The following is a 17952-nucleotide window of genomic DNA, read 5'->3' as shown; positions in this document are numbered from 1 at the left end:
ACTACTCTACCTTCGGACAATAGACATTTAAATGGATAATTAAAAACAAACAAACAAACAAACAAAAAACCCAAGGAACTTTGAAGAGACTAAAGGCTATCATTCTAAAGCATTTCAGACTCCAATGGTTTATAAAAAAATCTCTGTATTCTATTGCATTATTTTGTTTAAGATATAACTTTGTGATTTTAAGTTCATATATTACTGGATTGAATATCATTCTGTGAACTGAAGGTTGATTGAATTTATTTTGAATGTACTGAGTTTTAAAATTCTGTTGTTTTTCCCCTATAACTGTGTTGAACAAATATTATTGTGAATAAGCCCATATATGAAAAAATGGCTTTTTTCTATTTTGCTGGGGATAGATGGACTTCAGAACGGGTTATAATTGTATTAACAACCTTTGGAATTTTAATGTGCTAAATATCTCAAATGATTTGATTTTAAGGGTTTTTTAAATATGATTTTTGGAATTTTTTTTAACAATCTGGTTATTTTTGCCTGCCTCTACCACGAGGTAAGGCCCATTAGCTGAAGTGAAATACATTTTATAAACCCCAACCTTCCCTCATGTGAATGGAAGTTGGGCAGTTAATCTCAGGGCATTTGTATCCCTATAAGCCTCCAAGATAAAGGAGCACCCCTTTATTTATGCTCTTCAGCTCACTACTTGCACAGGAATGATATATAGATTTCTTGATTATGTTCTTAACCCTAGATGAGTTTTACTTTGTTTAAAATATATATATATATATATATATATATATATATATATGTTTATTACCAAGGTTGAAAGATTGCTATGTTTGTAAAAATTGTGACAAATATTCATCAATTCATAGGTTTTAAAAATGTCATACAGCAACTTATGTGAAATATGAAAGTGTGTTTGTTTGCTATTGTAGTTAATTGGGCTATTGAGAATTTTGGGGATTTTAATATCTACATATTTGTACTACTGTATTTTTAAAAATGAAAAAAATTGTTAACCTTGTTCAATTCATTTGCCTTCTACTCACAGTGATCATGGCCAGATACAAAGAGGAAATGGATCTCATTTTTGGTGAGAAAGCCTTGTATGCTATATTTTCTTAACTGACACAGAGTGTCAATGATTATAAGCTACATTTTTGAATTTTTAAAGCTCTTCTATTATTATATTTTTCTTGCATGTGCAATATACTTTTTCAGTTTTTTTTATTATTTTTTCTCTCCTTTTTATAGTTGAAGCACATGTCACCAGTATTAAGATTTTCTTTAACCTTTTGATTTTTAAGTTAAAGATACATTTGCTAATACATGACCTAAAAGGCTTGTGACTATAAAAATGATGCCACTAATTATTTAAATAAATTATGGGACTTTGCTTAATGATTCTGTCTGATTCCAGGAAAAGAGATACACACAAGAGCCATTTCATAGGACCAAAGAAAAGCCAATCTAGGATGGATTGATGCACTTCTAGGCCAATACAAAGGTCTTGAACCTAGTGTGAAGACTCGAGGTTACTATGTTTAACATGTGTTAAGACATAGGCTTTCCTTGTATCCACACTCACCCTGAAGATACTCACAGAGGAGTATCCCTGAAACCTTGGCTCCTATAATCTGGTCCCCTTTTCTGCCTCTCATAGTGTGGTACCTTTCTATAGTCCTGGCACTGATTGGCACTGATTGACATTACTTAGATCATTTTGATTGGGCCCTGATTGAAAGACCTGTTATAGATTTATTTTTCTTCTACTTGGAATTTTTACACATAAGACTTTGATAGTCTATATTTTCATCTAGAAATTTTTCTTTTGGATTTTCTGATTTCTTTTTAATATCTCTTGCCAATTGATTCATATACCTCATACCTCAGCCATGCATCCCTAACTGATTCTGAATCTTTCAATCACCCACAACATGGGGGAATGTAAAAAAAAAAAATCATTATTTAAATTGCAAAGTTTAAATACCTTTTGAGAAGAATTTTAGGTAAAAAAGAAGCTACCTCTCTGAATCCAGAACTGAACTATTGGAGAAGCCACCATGAAGAAGCCTCCAGACCACAAGCTGTGCAAAAAATGAACTTTGGGTGTAGTTGATTGAACATTTATTTGTATGTGTACTTTCATGCCAAAGGGGACTGCCCACTAACTGGCTTTTTGTCAATGTGTTCAGCAATTATTGGTCTTATTCTTTTTTCTCTTATCCTCACACTATTGTAATCTTTCAAGTTTATTATGTTTTTATGATCCTTTTGGAGAAAAATTAATTTTTCCAAAAATGATCACACGGGGTTATGTAAAAAATAGACTTGGATACAGGACTACAATCCCCACGAGCCTTTGCTCCACTTCCCCAGAATGCCTTGTAATCTCACCTGGGCCGAGATTGAGAAGGTATTTAAGCTGATTCAAAGGCTTTTGAGGCTCTCTCTCTCTCTCGGCTCTTTTTGGACTTCCATTTTGGAGCAGGTGGTCTCTTGCATGATGTGAGGTTATTTTGTTTAGGCCTCTGGCCAAGGCACATGTTTCTTACTTGTATATTCTTTAATCTTTAACCTTTAATAAACCTCTAAAAAATATAATACTCCTTGCAGAGAGAAACTAATTTCTACCTGCCTCAGTCTCCCCATCTCCCCTAAATTTTAATCTTTACACTACATAATAGAATCTCAAGATTTCAGAGGCTATCTAGTCTAATCAATACTGGAATGAATATCATGACTGTGATATTTTCAATAAGCAAACATTCAGCTTGCCCTTGACAATGTTCATCTGGTGAAGGATGCAGAACCTACTTCTTTCAGAAGTAATCCATATCCTTTCAGTATAGCTTTACATTTAGGAAGATTTTCTATACATTAAGATAAAGTCAGGTTTCTACATTACACAAGCATTTTGGAATCCAATATACAAATAATTTGATGTTCTTTCTTTTTGACGTAGGTTTTTTGGACTATGCAATTGGTATTCATCTACCATAAATAAGTCTTCAAATATTATTAAAAGCTTAAACGTCCAGTAATGATCAAATGTTAAGTTTCTTGCCTAGTTTTAGCAGTTGTGGACAAAACAGATTATAAGCTATATCACTGAAGTCTGTTTCTGATATTTAAATAAAGCTATATGAAGAAAAAATAAGTTAGAGGGTTTTTCCTCTTAAATTATTCTTGAATGGCCTTTTGGTATACATATATGTGAAAAAATAGAGAAGAAGCAGCATTAGTTTGAGATGTGTGATTTGTATTCAAAGTAATGAAATAATAATAAATGGGTCCAAGCAAATACTTAAATTTTAAATGTAGCTTTTAATTAAATTAATTGAGTCATTAAAATTCTTATAAAAAGCATGCCCAAACGCTCCTAGAAAAGACTCACAGTAATAGAAAGAAGTTTTTAATTCCAGTTATATTTTGGTGGCAAGGTTTTAATTCTGGTATATAAAATACATATAGTAAAGAAATTAAGTTACAACTAAGTTTTAATTAATGATGTTTTGTACTGTATTAAATACAATGACTTTGTATCAATAGAAATGAGTTTTTAGTTTATCAGTTAGAATTTTTTTCCAGTTGAAGAGATGGGCTCATAATCATCTCTGTTCTACAATGTACTATTGTAAATCATCCTTGTCCATGTAAAAAAGCTGGTATCTCTTACATGTTGATTATGGATGAGTGAAGTGTGATCTGAATAGCTACTGGTAAAGATATGACATCATCCTCAGACTTATAAATATCTAAATATCCCATAATACTACATTCAATTTTCAGAAGTGAATCTAAACAACAATTAAATCCTTTACCCCTAAAATATAGCTGCCAGTTTCTCAAACCCAAGGCTACCCAGGAAGATTACAGAAAACTACAGTGCCTCTGAACAAGGGTAATCTAGGAAAAGTGGAATGAACAGCTGGGACCCAAAGCAAGACACAAAGATAAACCAATCATTGATGTAGGATCCAGGAAGCCCCTCCTGAACCTCAGGTGAAGACAGAGCTAAAACTTTGTGAAGATAGTAAAATTAAACAAAAGTAAGAGTTAGGGATGAGAGCAGATCACACCACTCCAAGCACCCAGGAAGTTTCATCTAAGTACCAAAAAACAAATGACCATATTAATGTCAACTTATAGTTTTCTACCTGTATACTATAAAGGGAGTCTTTGCCTAAGCCACGTAGCTTAGCAATGCAGTAACTAGAGAGGAGCATGTAGCATTATAATATCATTACCTCAAGTTTATAAGAATGAAATAAACTTCCTAGTTGAAAAATAGTCAAAATATCTGAACAAGCAGTGCTCAGATAAAGAAATTAAAACTATCTTTAGTCATAAGAAAAAATATTCCAAATCTCCATTAATTAGAGAAATTCAAATTAAAACAACTCTGAGGCACCAATTCATACTTTACTGACTAGATAATATGATAAAGAAAGGAAAATAGTCAATGTTGGAGAAATGTAAAAATTAGAACATTAACAAGCTGTTGGTGGAGTTGTGAAATGATTAACCATTCTGGGGAACAATTTTGAACCATGTTCAAAGGGTCAAAAAATTTTGCATACCCTTTAGCCTAGAAATATCAAGGTCTGTCTCCCAAAGAGATCAAAGCTTAGGAGTAAAGGATTTAATTGTTCAAAGATATTTATAGCAGCATTTTTTATGTTGGCAAAGAAACGAAAACCAAAGGGATGTCCATCAAGAGTAGAATGGTTGAAAAAATATGATATACATTGTAATGGAAAACCATTTTGCCATTATAAATTATAAACATGGCCATTATAAAAAAATCCTTTGAAAAACTTTATATTAAATGATGAAAAGTGAACAAAATCAGGAGAACATTATGTAAAGCAATAGCAATAATGTATGATGATCAACTTTGAATAATAACTATTATTAGCAAAGCAAAGATTGAAGATAACTCAAGGAAACACATGATGAAAAAAATCTATCCACTAACAAAGAAATAATTTATGGCATTGAATACGTATTGAAGCATATCGGTTTTCACTTTCTCTTCTTCATGAATTTTCTTGAACACATGATACATATTTTCTTTCACAAGATGACAACATGAAAATATGCACTGAATAATAGCACATGTATAGCATAATTCAATTACCAATCTTTTGGCAGGGGGAGAAAGAGACAGAGATAATATAGATCACAAAAAATCAGAAAATGATTATTAAAATTGTATTGACATATAAAAAATAAAAATGAACCCTAAAAATTACAATATCATCATCAACAGTAGCAGCAGAAGCAGATCTAAAATTTATATAGTATTTCAATATTCACAATGTATTTACATACATTAACTCATTTAATTCTCACAACAACCCTTTGAAGTAAGTGCTATTTATTATTTCTATTTTTCCATAAGAGAAAACTGAAGAATAGAGAACTTAAATTTGGCACAGTCACAGAGTTTTTATGTGTGATAAAAGTCATAATGGAGAATAAAGACAAGTCTGGATTGAACAATAGGTAAAAATGACACAGAGAAGGAGACAAAGTCAAAACCTAAGCATCCAAGAAAATTAGCTCAAGTTCAGAAAATCCTTTAGTGGGACCCTATCTAAGTAGATGCATCCATAACAAAGCAAAAACTATTCATACCACTCAAAAAAGAAGAGACAATAAACACAAGCACAAAAATAAACCAGAAAGTAGCTAAAGATGTGAATAAACACAAGAAAATGGTGAATACAAAGAAGCATTATTAAAGATTAAAAGAAAGCAAAATTTAAATGTAGATTAACTTCACAATAAGAATGATATAGACCTAAGGTCTTTAAGTGTCCCTATATATAAAAGAAGTTAGAGATATAAAATATAATAATAAATGAAATAATATGCTGGGGTTTAGAACAATGGAAAGGAGTATTACTACAGTAGCAGTAACATATTAGAGTGTAGTTAGTGAAGTTTTTCCAAAATTGAGCAGTATGAAAATTATACAAGACAAAAGAAAGCAAAAGACAACAATTATACAATGGCAATAAAATAAAATAAAATAAAATATTTGGGAAAAATAGGAGAAAATATAAAATATATTCTATCAAAATAATAGATACTGACAAAATACATCAAGGGAATATAATTAAAGAATGATCAGGTTACATGAAAATCATGATGTAAAAAATACGTGGATATTATATTATGAGAAATTTTGAAAAAAATTCCCAAGTCTATTAGAATCAGAGAAAAGGGGAAATTTGGAAGAATCGACTACTTCTTTTCTAAACTAAAACCCTAATTGAAGATGCTAAGGAATATAATAGCCTAATTCCAAAGGTTCTATATCAGATAAAAAAAGAAAAAAAAAACAGACTGTAAGTGACCAGAAATTCAAATACTAAGGAACAACAGTAATGATCACAGAAAAATTGAAGAACTGGGACCTGTCACTCCTAAACAAAGGATGTGTTGGGATACAATACATCAATGATCAAAAGTTAAAGGTTTTCAAACAATAATGACCTACCTCAAATAACTAAATATAATCCTACAAGGAGAAGGGAGATATTAATGGGATAGGAAAAAGCAAGAGACCAGAATGAAGTAGAATATTTGCAATGCAAATATGGGAGCCAAGAGAAAGTTATGAGAGAGAGATAGACAGACAGCTGAGAAAGAAAGATGAAGAAAGAAACAAAGTCCCTCTGATCAAGGATAGGTGGTGGGGAAAAGGAGCAAAACGGAATAAATAATTTCAATTATAAATCACTATGATGAAACATACTCTTTCCCTATCTTGTTTTTCTCAAGGGAGGATGAAGTGATTTTTGCTCCAAAATATCAAATTGAATTAAAAAAATAAATAAAAGGAAAGATATAAGGAAAAATAACATCAAGTTTAGCTGATAATTTTCATAATCAATATATTCAAACAACTCATTCAAAAATGCAAGAAAAAGCATAATCCCACAACTGCAAGTGTCCTCAAAAGAAAAAATGCCAGTTTTCAGTTCTGCAACCATGTAATCAAATGTAAAGTGCTTTCCTCAATAATTAGAAAAATGCAATATAAGACAATTTTAAAAATTCACCTCATAATAATCATATTGGCATAGACAGGGGTAAAAAGAAAATGAAAAATGTTTCAGGGGATTTTGCAAAACTGGAAACACAAGTGAATGATTGAAAGATCTGTTTCTTAAAATGTTATGTGTGTATATCCTTTTTCTCATCAATGCCACTACAAGGCCTATATCCCAAAGCAATCATACAATGAGAAAAAGTAGAAAATGTAGCTCTGATATATGTACATATATACCTGTATATACACATGTAGAAACATAAATATGTATGCAAATATACAAATATATATTTATATCTCCATAGAATATCTTTTTGTTATAGCAAATAATAGAAAACTAGTTGTCCATTAGTTGACGAATGATGAAAAATTGTGGTATTTCATTGCAAGTAAAAATGTTGCACCATAAGAAATTATGAAAATGATCAATTCAGAAAAAAATTTTTGAATTAAAAAGTTACAGAATACTGAGAGGTGAAGTGATTTGCTCAGCTAGTTTATTAGAGATATGACTTAAAGTCAAGTCATTTTGCTATCTATGGCATTTTTTTTTCTATCTACCATGTCATGTTAGGTATATATCAAATCTCTCAATAGTAGTTTTGGTTATCTCCCCAACCCATTTAGTTCTTTATCCCTCTTTTGCTCTCACCTTGACTCTGAAAGAATTAAATATATCACACATATTTAATATCATGTATAAATATATTTTAAAAACAAAATCAGAATCAAATAGTACAATATTAAAGCAATTCAGACTGAGTAAGCTGTAGTCATCTGTAATAGAATCTGCTCTTTTCAAATAATTTTCTGTATCTCTCGTGTTCCTTATATCCTAAATGTCCCCCTAGTAGGAAAGTGACATGGAAAGGAAAAATCATCTTGTCAACCCTGACACCCATTGATTGACTTTTATTTCTTGAACTCTTAGTTATTTGCTGGGTGAAGACATTAAATTTGATGCCTTCATGTTCTTTTTATTGTCCTGTTCAATGTCAGGCCTTCAAGTCTTTTTATTTTATGTTTTCAGTAAGATTGAAGAAAGGGTAGGAAAGCCACCCAATCCAAAAGTATCACTTTGACTAGGCACATGCAGACAGAATGAAATTCAATATAAGCAGGCACAGAGCCATAAAATCACACAACAGCAACACATCCACATTATGCTGTACCTCACTTCTAAGCTCCCTAAAGAGCCTCTTAATTCTCAGGATTCTCTGTCTACATTGTTTATGTTAGCTTAAGTCTTTGTGTATACCTAGTCTCATCATTTCTTCATACAAAATGGAAAATGCAAACCACAAACAATGGGAATCTCCATGTTGCAAGGGGCTGCTATAACAGGTGTCAGGATAGATCACAAGATATAACATTATTAAAAATAAAAAAAAATTAGCAGGTGAAGCATTAATAACTGGATTTTTAAAAAATGAATACAAGAATCTTGCTCTGTTTTTAGTTCACATTTGTGCATGTTTCACTTCATGGAAAATTGATTTGCCATGAGTCATACACAGAACTGTCTGCTGCATTGTTTCTGCTGCATCTCACATTACACTGACATTCACTTGTGCCCTGAACTGCTTCTAGTATGAATTGATAGTTAGGTGCACAAAGTTCATGAATTTCCAAATTGGACAGAAGCATATTTCTAGTATTGCATTTGTGAAAATCAGTAGAACCCCAAATGACTGTAATAATGGAATATAATAAATTCAACATACAGTGGACAGAGTTAATATCTCACCTGTAGGTAGATGGAATTATTAACGTAATAGATATTTTACCCCACCCCCTTTAATCTTTAATCTATGAAGTATTTGAAGTGTCATCCTAAATAGGAGATATTTTTGCTACAGAGAGAAAGAGAATGGGGAAAATTTTTCAACAAAATTATCTGTTATGGGCCCATTTCCACCACTAAAATCTCTAGTGAATTGTGAATTTCTGACTTGGGCAAATAGGATAAATCTGAATTCTCCTGATAGCACTATGGTGTCAGGGTAGCTATAAAATAGAATCCTCTGCCAGCACATTTACATAATTAAGGATCTATCTCTGTGGTATCTTCAAGCAGTGTTTCCTATTTACAATTTTCACTTGTCTCATTTGGAATGACTTAAAAGGCACTTTTGGGCTGCCTTAGAAGGTATGATTGTGTAATATTCTTTCCAAAGCTATAAGCAATTATGAATGAAATAATCCCTGTAGTAAAAAATGTGATTTATTCATCATATTTTCATCCCATCACAAAGCTCATGAAGAAATGCTTCCTATGAATAAGTATTATAGCAACCGAGGCTAGTGGAAAGTATTAATTCTACATTCAAAGGCTGGAATGAAAAAATGTTTATTAGCCTCCCAATATGTGTCTCCTGGCCTCAAATGTCTACTTTTTTCTGATTAATGAATTCCAAAATAATCTTCCTAATAAAATTATTGCTTTATTCAACCTTAAAATGTTAGGTGTCTCCATATGTATTAGAGACACCATATATGTTTACTTAAAAAGTTTTATAAATATATTTTTACTTCTATATCTCCTACATTCAACAATTTATCCCTCTCCATTCCTCTAAGTTATATTATATAACTATATATGTATGTATATATTGTATTTAAATAAAACTCAACCCATCAACCAAATCCAACACTGTATATAGTGTTCCACATCTTAGCCACCATAATAATTTTACTCAATTTAATTCAACCCTCATTGTTCTGATCTTCATCAATTTAATTTGTCAAAAATATTTTTCAATCTTGCTGAAAAATGGGCATCTAATCTTTACTAGAAGCATATTCTAGCTTTGAAAGTTTCTATTTAATAGCAGATTGTCTCTTATATCTTGCCTGAAACATTTTATGTGCAATTTCTACCTATCACTCTTAAGTTCTACTCTCTAGATTGAACCAGAAGCAGTGTAATTCATTTTTTTATCTAATGGCCCTTCAAACAATTAAAGAGAATTATCAGGTCTAGTCTAAAACTTATATTCTTTAACATCTAGAATTATTTCCACCATTCATCATATGAAATGATTGCTTCACTACCTTCCTTGTCATCCTTAGCTATTTTTATATTATTGATGCTTTTCCAAAAATGCGTCACCAGACCTGAACACAATTATGTTTATATTAACTAATCAATAAAGGATACCCTGAATCACACCGTTCCTAATCTTGGACATTGTCTCCCTCAAAGCTTTGTTAAAAATATTAGTAGCTAGCTTCTATATAGTACTTTAAAGTTTTGAAAGTGCTTAATATGTATTAATTAATTTGATCACAACAATTTCAATGGAATTTATGCTATTATCCTCATTTTTCATATAAGAAAATAAAGGCTAATAAAGACTAAATAACTTAACAATATTTCAGAGCTACTAAATACCCTACTCTAAATTTGAACATGAATTTTTCTAACTCCAGGGCCTGCATCCCATCCCTTAGACCACCAGTCCTCAATATTAGCAATTCTTTATCTTTTATGTTTCTCATATAACATTGTGGATTCATTTAGAATTTAACAATCTCTAAATCTGATCTTTTCCAGAAATTGTGATGTCTTGTTATATATCTCACATTTTTTAAATTTATTATGTAAAGTCTGCATGTAAAACTTTATGATTATTTCTATTATATCTAATTTTATTAGTTCTGTTGTTTTATACTTTGAAGTACTTATTTATTATTAACTCTGTCATTCAGTAAACCAACTATCCATTCTAGTTTAGGGTTATTTGAAAATCTGAAATGGATGATATCTAAGCATTACCCAAGACTTAGGAAATTTTGAAATTTAGCATTATATTTAAGATCTATTTCCAAGCATACATCAAAGCATTGATGATTATTCTTCAGTTTAGGTCATTCCCTATTTATGAATTATCTCATTATACCATTTTCTAGACTAGTTTCTCCAAAATTTTTATTGGAATGGTATAGGAGTCTTTGACAATAAAAAATAGCGAATCAAGAGCAAAATCTCAATATTGAAGCAGCCCTCAACAAATTTCTAATCCAAACTACATTTGAAAAAGAATCCTCTCTACAGTATACCAAACAGCTGGCTTGAATATGACCAATAAGAAGAAAAAAATAACCTTCAAGGTGTCATATTCTATCCTTAAATAACTTTAATTCTAAGGAATTGTTTCCTAATGTTAAGCATAAGTTTTGTTTCTTTTGAAAATAGCAATTATTTCTTGCTCTATCCTGTAAAGTAAAGCAATACATGTTTAATTTCTTCTAAGACATTCTTTGTGTAATTTTTAGAGGCCACCAAAGTGCAATTGCCTGAAGTAGATATTCTGCACTTCTTGAATCTGTCCCTTCAACCAGTTCTGAATCAACTCAAATATATAACTTCAGTGTTTTAAATTTTATAAGAATAAAATATAAGATGTTTATGGTGTCATCAGATATAGAGTTCCCTTCATTGATGCAGATTGAAACACATCAGGGTCTACACATCTTAAGCACTTCATCTTTATCCAAGCTTTGAGCATAATATACTGAATTATCCTTTTTTTGCTCCAGAAACCTAAAGTTTGCCTCTGTAGCAATAAGGCTGACTATCTAATCTATCTCACTTTTCTCACATAACTATCCCATATCCTTTTTATCTCATAAATTTTTTCAACTATGCTCTTATTCTATTATACTATATCTACACTCTTATATGTTATAGCCTGTTCATACTTATATAATGAGCCTTTCCATTGTACTCTGTGTATAACTGATCTACTCAACTTTAGTTTTTCAGAGGTAGTGATAGTCACCACCTTTTGCCACATAAAAATATCAGTAAAGAGTCACTATTGAAAAGTTAAGGATTTGCTTTCATAGCAATATTGAGGATGAAAGAAAACAAAGAAAATTTAAAAAAATGCAATTTCCTAAAAGCAATCTAATCTACATTTTTCTTCTTTTTCAATTCTGTACACATCTCATCTTATGATTGAATTATTTGTCCCAGCTAAACATACTGTGTGGGTTCAGAGTCCATATTCCTTTGATCCATTTGCTTTGATCTCTTTTCAAATGCCTTTTTAATCAAAACATAATTATGGCAGAACAGTCATTTGTAGTATAACTCTTACAACCCAACAATATGCAGGAAAAAAATTGATTTTACCAAACTGATAGTCAAAGTCCACTGATAGTAGTGATTCAACTAAAGCCCTTTATGTTAGAGAGAGCTGGTGGCACTCTGGACCTGGAATAGGAATAAATGAATTCAAATCTGGCCTTAAAGCCTTTCAAGCTCTATGACTCTGGGAAAATCACTTAAGCTTCTTTTTGCTTCTTTAACTGATTAATAGTGATAATAAGATTTATTTTTAATATTTATTAAACTATTTAATAAAATATTTTAATAATATTTATCTCAAAGGGTTGCTGTGAAGATCAAATGAGATAATTATTTATTGAAAAGCATTTAGGACAATGTATAACAACAGAGTGGACAGCCTATAAGTGGTTTTGCCCTTTCTCTCCCATATAAAAGATAGTAAACATTGATGTTATCCAATTATTCAGAAGAAGTAGAATGGAAATGATTCACTACTGAGGAGATGATACAGAGGAAAAAGGACATTATAGTCAGTACTACTATAGTGATGCCCAAAATATTGAGATGTGGGAAATTGAAGGACATTGTATGAATGATGAATGGTTTTAGAAGTGATAAAACTTAATGCTATTAGGGAGAGATAAAACAATAAAAGCTTATATTTGGATGAAGGGACATGAACATAAAATTGGAATACTTGTTATATTGAGATCAAGTGCATCCCAAACAAGTCACTAACTAGTTACAGGATGAATCCACTTGCCTGTAGTTTACTGAAATTATCAGATGAGAAACAAATTGAAAAAAAAATCATTTTGTGCATATGATTGATTTCAGTGATTAATTACCTAAGCCTTTAAATTTAGCAATCCTTTCTAAAAAATGATAGTACACTCTCTTGTTAAAAGATGTTAAACTCTAAATAAGTTTAAGTTAGCAATTATGGACCTTCAGTGAAATCAGTTCGACATGGGACTTCTGAATGAATGATTCTGGTTTTCAATTGTCTTAATGTCCATCTACAAAGAAAATAACATATATTTAAACCATGGATTTGCTAATGAAAACATATGCACACTGAAAATAACTGATTTGCTCAGACATCTTTCTCAAGTTAGTACCTTGTATTATTTAGAACAGTAATCTTCTATTAGTTGCTCTGAGAACAATCCTGAGTGGGGTGGAATGAGTCATTTTGCCAGACCTGCATGAGAGTGTGTGAAGAGCTATAGTGGCTCCCCAAGCACCACTCCTTGTAAATTGACTATAAGAAACTCTGTGAAGAAATGTATTTTCTAGCTCTTAATGGTGTTCCAGTGACTTTCATGGAGATATGACATATTCTTTACAGAGTTATTCTCAGATTTCTGCTCTAAATGTCTCTCTCTGATTCTCTGTCTCTCTTAGTTTCTGACTCTGTGCATCTGTGTGCCTGCCTGTCTGTTCCTCTCTTTCCTTCTCTTTTTCTTTCCCTTTCCTTTATCACTCCTCTTTTGTCTCTTTTGGAAAGATTAGTTTAGTCTGAAGATAAGTTGTAATTCAGAGAGCACATTTGTTTTTAGCCGAACAATCAAAAAAATTTCTGGCTTCAATCTATGTTATATACTTTTTAAAATTATCAACAATTACAATAACATTAGTTGTATCACTCTGAGAAAGTCATATAATTCATAAATTGTTCACATTATAAATAATTATTTGCATGAGTTATAAGTCTAATAATTTTAATAAAGGACATTAATGTGAAAAAGCTAACATAACTCATAAGATATGCCAAGTAGAAATGTACTACTTATTAAAATTATCTTTTTCAAGAAATGCTACACAGAACAAAGTTAACATATGACCATCCTTTTAGAACAAAAATAAAATGTATATGTATAATTATTCAGGTAAAGAATATATTTCCAATAGAAAAGAAATTGAATAAACCATCAATGTTCCCCTAAACAAATAAATTTCTGAGGATCAGGTGGATTTACAAGTGAACTTTATGAAACATTTAAGGAAAAATTAATCTTAACACTATATAAACTCTTTGGGAAATAGTTTAAAAAGGAATCCTACCAAATTCCTTTTATGGCATAAATTTGGTGCTGATGTCTAAACTAGGGTGAGCAAAAAGAAAGAAAACAAAAAATAGAATAACTTCCTTTATTAATATTTTTAAAAATTAAATACTACCAAGGAAGTTAGAGCAAAGTATCACAAAAATCATTCACTATGACTATAAAGAATTTGTACTAGGAATGCAGGACTACTTCAATATTAAGAAAAGTAATTACTACACTTGAATATATTAATAAAATAAGAAAAATCATATTATCATCTCAATAGATGAAAAATCCTTTGACAAAATACCCATTCCCATAAAAAAACACAAGAGAGCATAGGAATCAGTGAGACCTTTCTTAAAATGATGTTTTATATATATATATATATATCTGAAACCAAGAATAAACATGATCTATGATAGGGATAAGCTTCAAACCTTTCCAATAAGATCAGGAGTGAAATGAGGATGTCCATCATCCTCAGTATTATTCAATTTGTATTAGAAATGCTAGTTATAATAACAAATAAAAGTTTAAGGAATAAAAAAATATAAAGAGGAAACAAAATTAGGACTCTTTGCAAATGATATAATGGTGTAGTTTTAAAATTTATCTTCCCCAATTAGATATAAAAATGGTTTCCAACATTTTAAAAAGAATATTGAGTCTTAAATTCGTTCCCTCCCTTCCCAAAAATGCATAGGTATAGTAAATAGGTTTATATATATTTTATGATTGTAATCATGTAAAACATTTTATTTTCCATTTTAATCTTTTTGTGGTAGGAAACCCAAAAAGAAAAAAAAATTAAAAAGTGATATTTTTTTCTTTAGTATGGATTCAGACTCTATCAGTTCCTTCTCTGAAAGCAGAGAACATTTTTCATCATGAGTCCTTTGGAATTGCTTTGGAATATTGTATTGCTGAGCATATCTAAGTCATTCAAAGTTATTTATAGTATTTTATTCCTGTAACTGTATTCAATGGCCCCAGGTTCTGCTTATTTCACTCTGTTTCAGTTCATATAAATCTTTCCAGGTTTATTCTAGCATCTGTTTTTCCTTATAGCACAATCACATTTTCTTACTCAGCCATTCCTCAAATGATGGGCATATCCTCAATATTCAATTCTTTTTCCCTTGAAAAAGGGCTGGTTAAAATATTTTTGTACAAATAGCTCCTTCTACTTTTTGTTTTTTATCTCTTTGGGATACAAACAGAGTAACAGAATGGCTAAGTCAAAGTATATGTACTATTTTATAGCCCTTTGGCTCTACAGAATGACTGAATCATTTCAGAATTTCCTCAACAATCAGTGTTTTAGTTTTCCTACATGTTTTGTCATTTTCCTTTGCTGTTATAATAGCCCATCTTATAGTTGAGGTAGTACCTGAAAGTTGATTTAAATTAATTAGATTAATTAATTAAATGAATAGAAATTTAGAGCACTTTTGCATGTCTACAGAAAGCTTTAATTATTTTGAGAACTGTCTGTTCATACCCTTTTATCATTTGTTATTTGGAGAATGACTTGTATTCTTATACTTTAGCATTTGACTCATCTTCTAGATATTTAAGAAATGATGTATTTATTAGGAAACCTTAAAAAATCATACCTCATAATGACTACTGTGTATTATTCTCCTTCCTGATCATCAGCTCCTCTAATTTGCCCTCTTTTCTTTTAGCCCCAACCATAATTTCTTATACCATTCCACTCCTGCCTTCCTGTAGGCTAAGAAAGATTTCTACATCCACCTAATTACATATGTTCTTCCCTCACTGAGCCAATTCCAATGAGAGTAAGGTTGATGTGCTCCCCTCCAACTTTCTTTCCACAGAAAAGGTTCTTTCAGGTCTTTTAAATGCAATAATTTATCCAATTCTATTTTCCCTTCTCCCAATGCATTCCTCTTTCTCACCCCTTAATATTATTATTTATATATCACCCCATCATATTCAAGTCATACCCTTGCCCTCTGTCTATATATTATCATTCTAAGTGCCCTAATAATGATAAAATTAGGAGGTTCATGATCATCTTCCCATGTAGATATGTAAATAATTTAATATTATTGAATATCTTTTAATTTCTATATCTTGTTTACATTTTTATGCTTCTCTTGAGACTTGTATTTCGGAGTCATATTTTTCATTCACTTTTGATATTTTCATCAGAAATGTTTTAAATTCCAATAATTCATTGAATGCCCATCGTTTCCCTGAAGGATTTGTGCTCAGTTTTTATGAGTGATTCTTTGTTAAAGTTCTAGATTCTCTGACCTTGAGAATATTATATTCAAAGACTTTTGATTATTTAATATCTTTTGGTATCATGACTCTAGCTCCATGACATTTATATTGTTTCTTTTTGACTACTTGTAATATTTTCTCTTTGATCTGGGAATGCTAGAATTTGGCTATAATATTTCTTAGAATTATACTTTTAAGATATCTTTCAGGAATATATCAAGGGATACTTTCAATTTATATTTTATCCTTTAGTTCTAAAATATCAGGGAAATTTTACTTGACATTTTCTTAAAAGATGATATTTGATCCTTTTTTATCATCTCTTTCCAGTAGATGAATAATAATCAGATTATCTCTTTTAGAGTTACCTTCCAGGTCAGTTTTTCCACTGGGATATTTTATTTTTTCTTCTATTTTTTCAATGATTTGGCTTTGTGTGATTGTTTCTTTTCATCTCATGGTGTCATTAGTTTCTACTTGTTCAGTTCTAATTTTTAAGACATGATTTTCTTGAGGGAACTTTTATTCTTCTTTTTCCATTTACTAATTCTCCTTTGTAGTGTTCTTTTTCTCAGTTAATTTTTTGCTTCTTTTTCTATATGGTCAATTCTGCCTTTTAAGAAGTTCTTCTCTTCAGTGCATTTTAAAATATCTTTTCCCATGTGTACAATTCTGATTTCAAGGAATTCTCATTAGTTTTTGTGCTTTTTATTAATATGTCTATTGTAGTTTTTATGGTATTAATTTCTTCATTTTTCCTGCCTCCTTTACAAAGCCATTGGCTCTTTTTTCATGATTTTCCTATATTAATCTCATTTTTTCCCCAAATTTCTCTTCTACCTCTCTTCTTTGATTTTTAAAGATTTTTTTAACTCCTCTTTTAATTATTCTTGGACTTGAGAGTGATTCATATTTTTCTTGGAGTTTTTTTAATTTGAAAAAATATTTAATTAATTAATTTTGAATTTTTTCCCATGGTTACATGCTTCATGTCCTTTCCCTCCCCTCCTGCCACCCTCCTACCATAGCCAATGAGCAATTTCCCTGGGTTTTACATGTGTCATTGATCAAGCCCTATTTCCATATTATTAATATTTGTATTAGGGTGATTGCTTAGAGTCTACATTCCCAATCATAGCAGTGATTTTTCTTCTGTGTTTCTAGTTCCACAGTTTCTTGGAGACTTTCAATATAGCAGAATCAAATTTGTTATCTTCTCAGTTTATATTTTGGTCTTCCTTTTAATCAAAAATAACATTCTATAATGAATTTTTTTAATTTCTATTTTTAATTTCTAATTTTAATTTAATTTTTTAAATTTCTTTTAATTTAAATTTTAAATTTTAAATTTAAATTTAAATTTAAATTTAAATTTTAAATTTAATTTCTGGGGGTGGTATGTGCTCATTTTCCAGACTTTATCTTTTTTTTCCTTTCATTTAAATTTGATCAGCATTTTTATCAACTATCAACAAATCCTACCAGGAAGAAATAGAAAGAGAAATTGAATTTAATTTAATATAACTATA

The sequence above is a fragment of the Monodelphis domestica genome, chromosome 3 (genome assembly GCF_027887165.1).
Source record: "Monodelphis domestica isolate mMonDom1 chromosome 3, mMonDom1.pri, whole genome shotgun sequence".
NCBI classification, from domain to species: Eukaryota; Metazoa; Chordata; class Mammalia; order Didelphimorphia; family Didelphidae; genus Monodelphis; species Monodelphis domestica.
The sequence above is the reverse complement of the archived record's forward strand: the minus strand, read 5'-3'. Positions refer to the sequence as shown.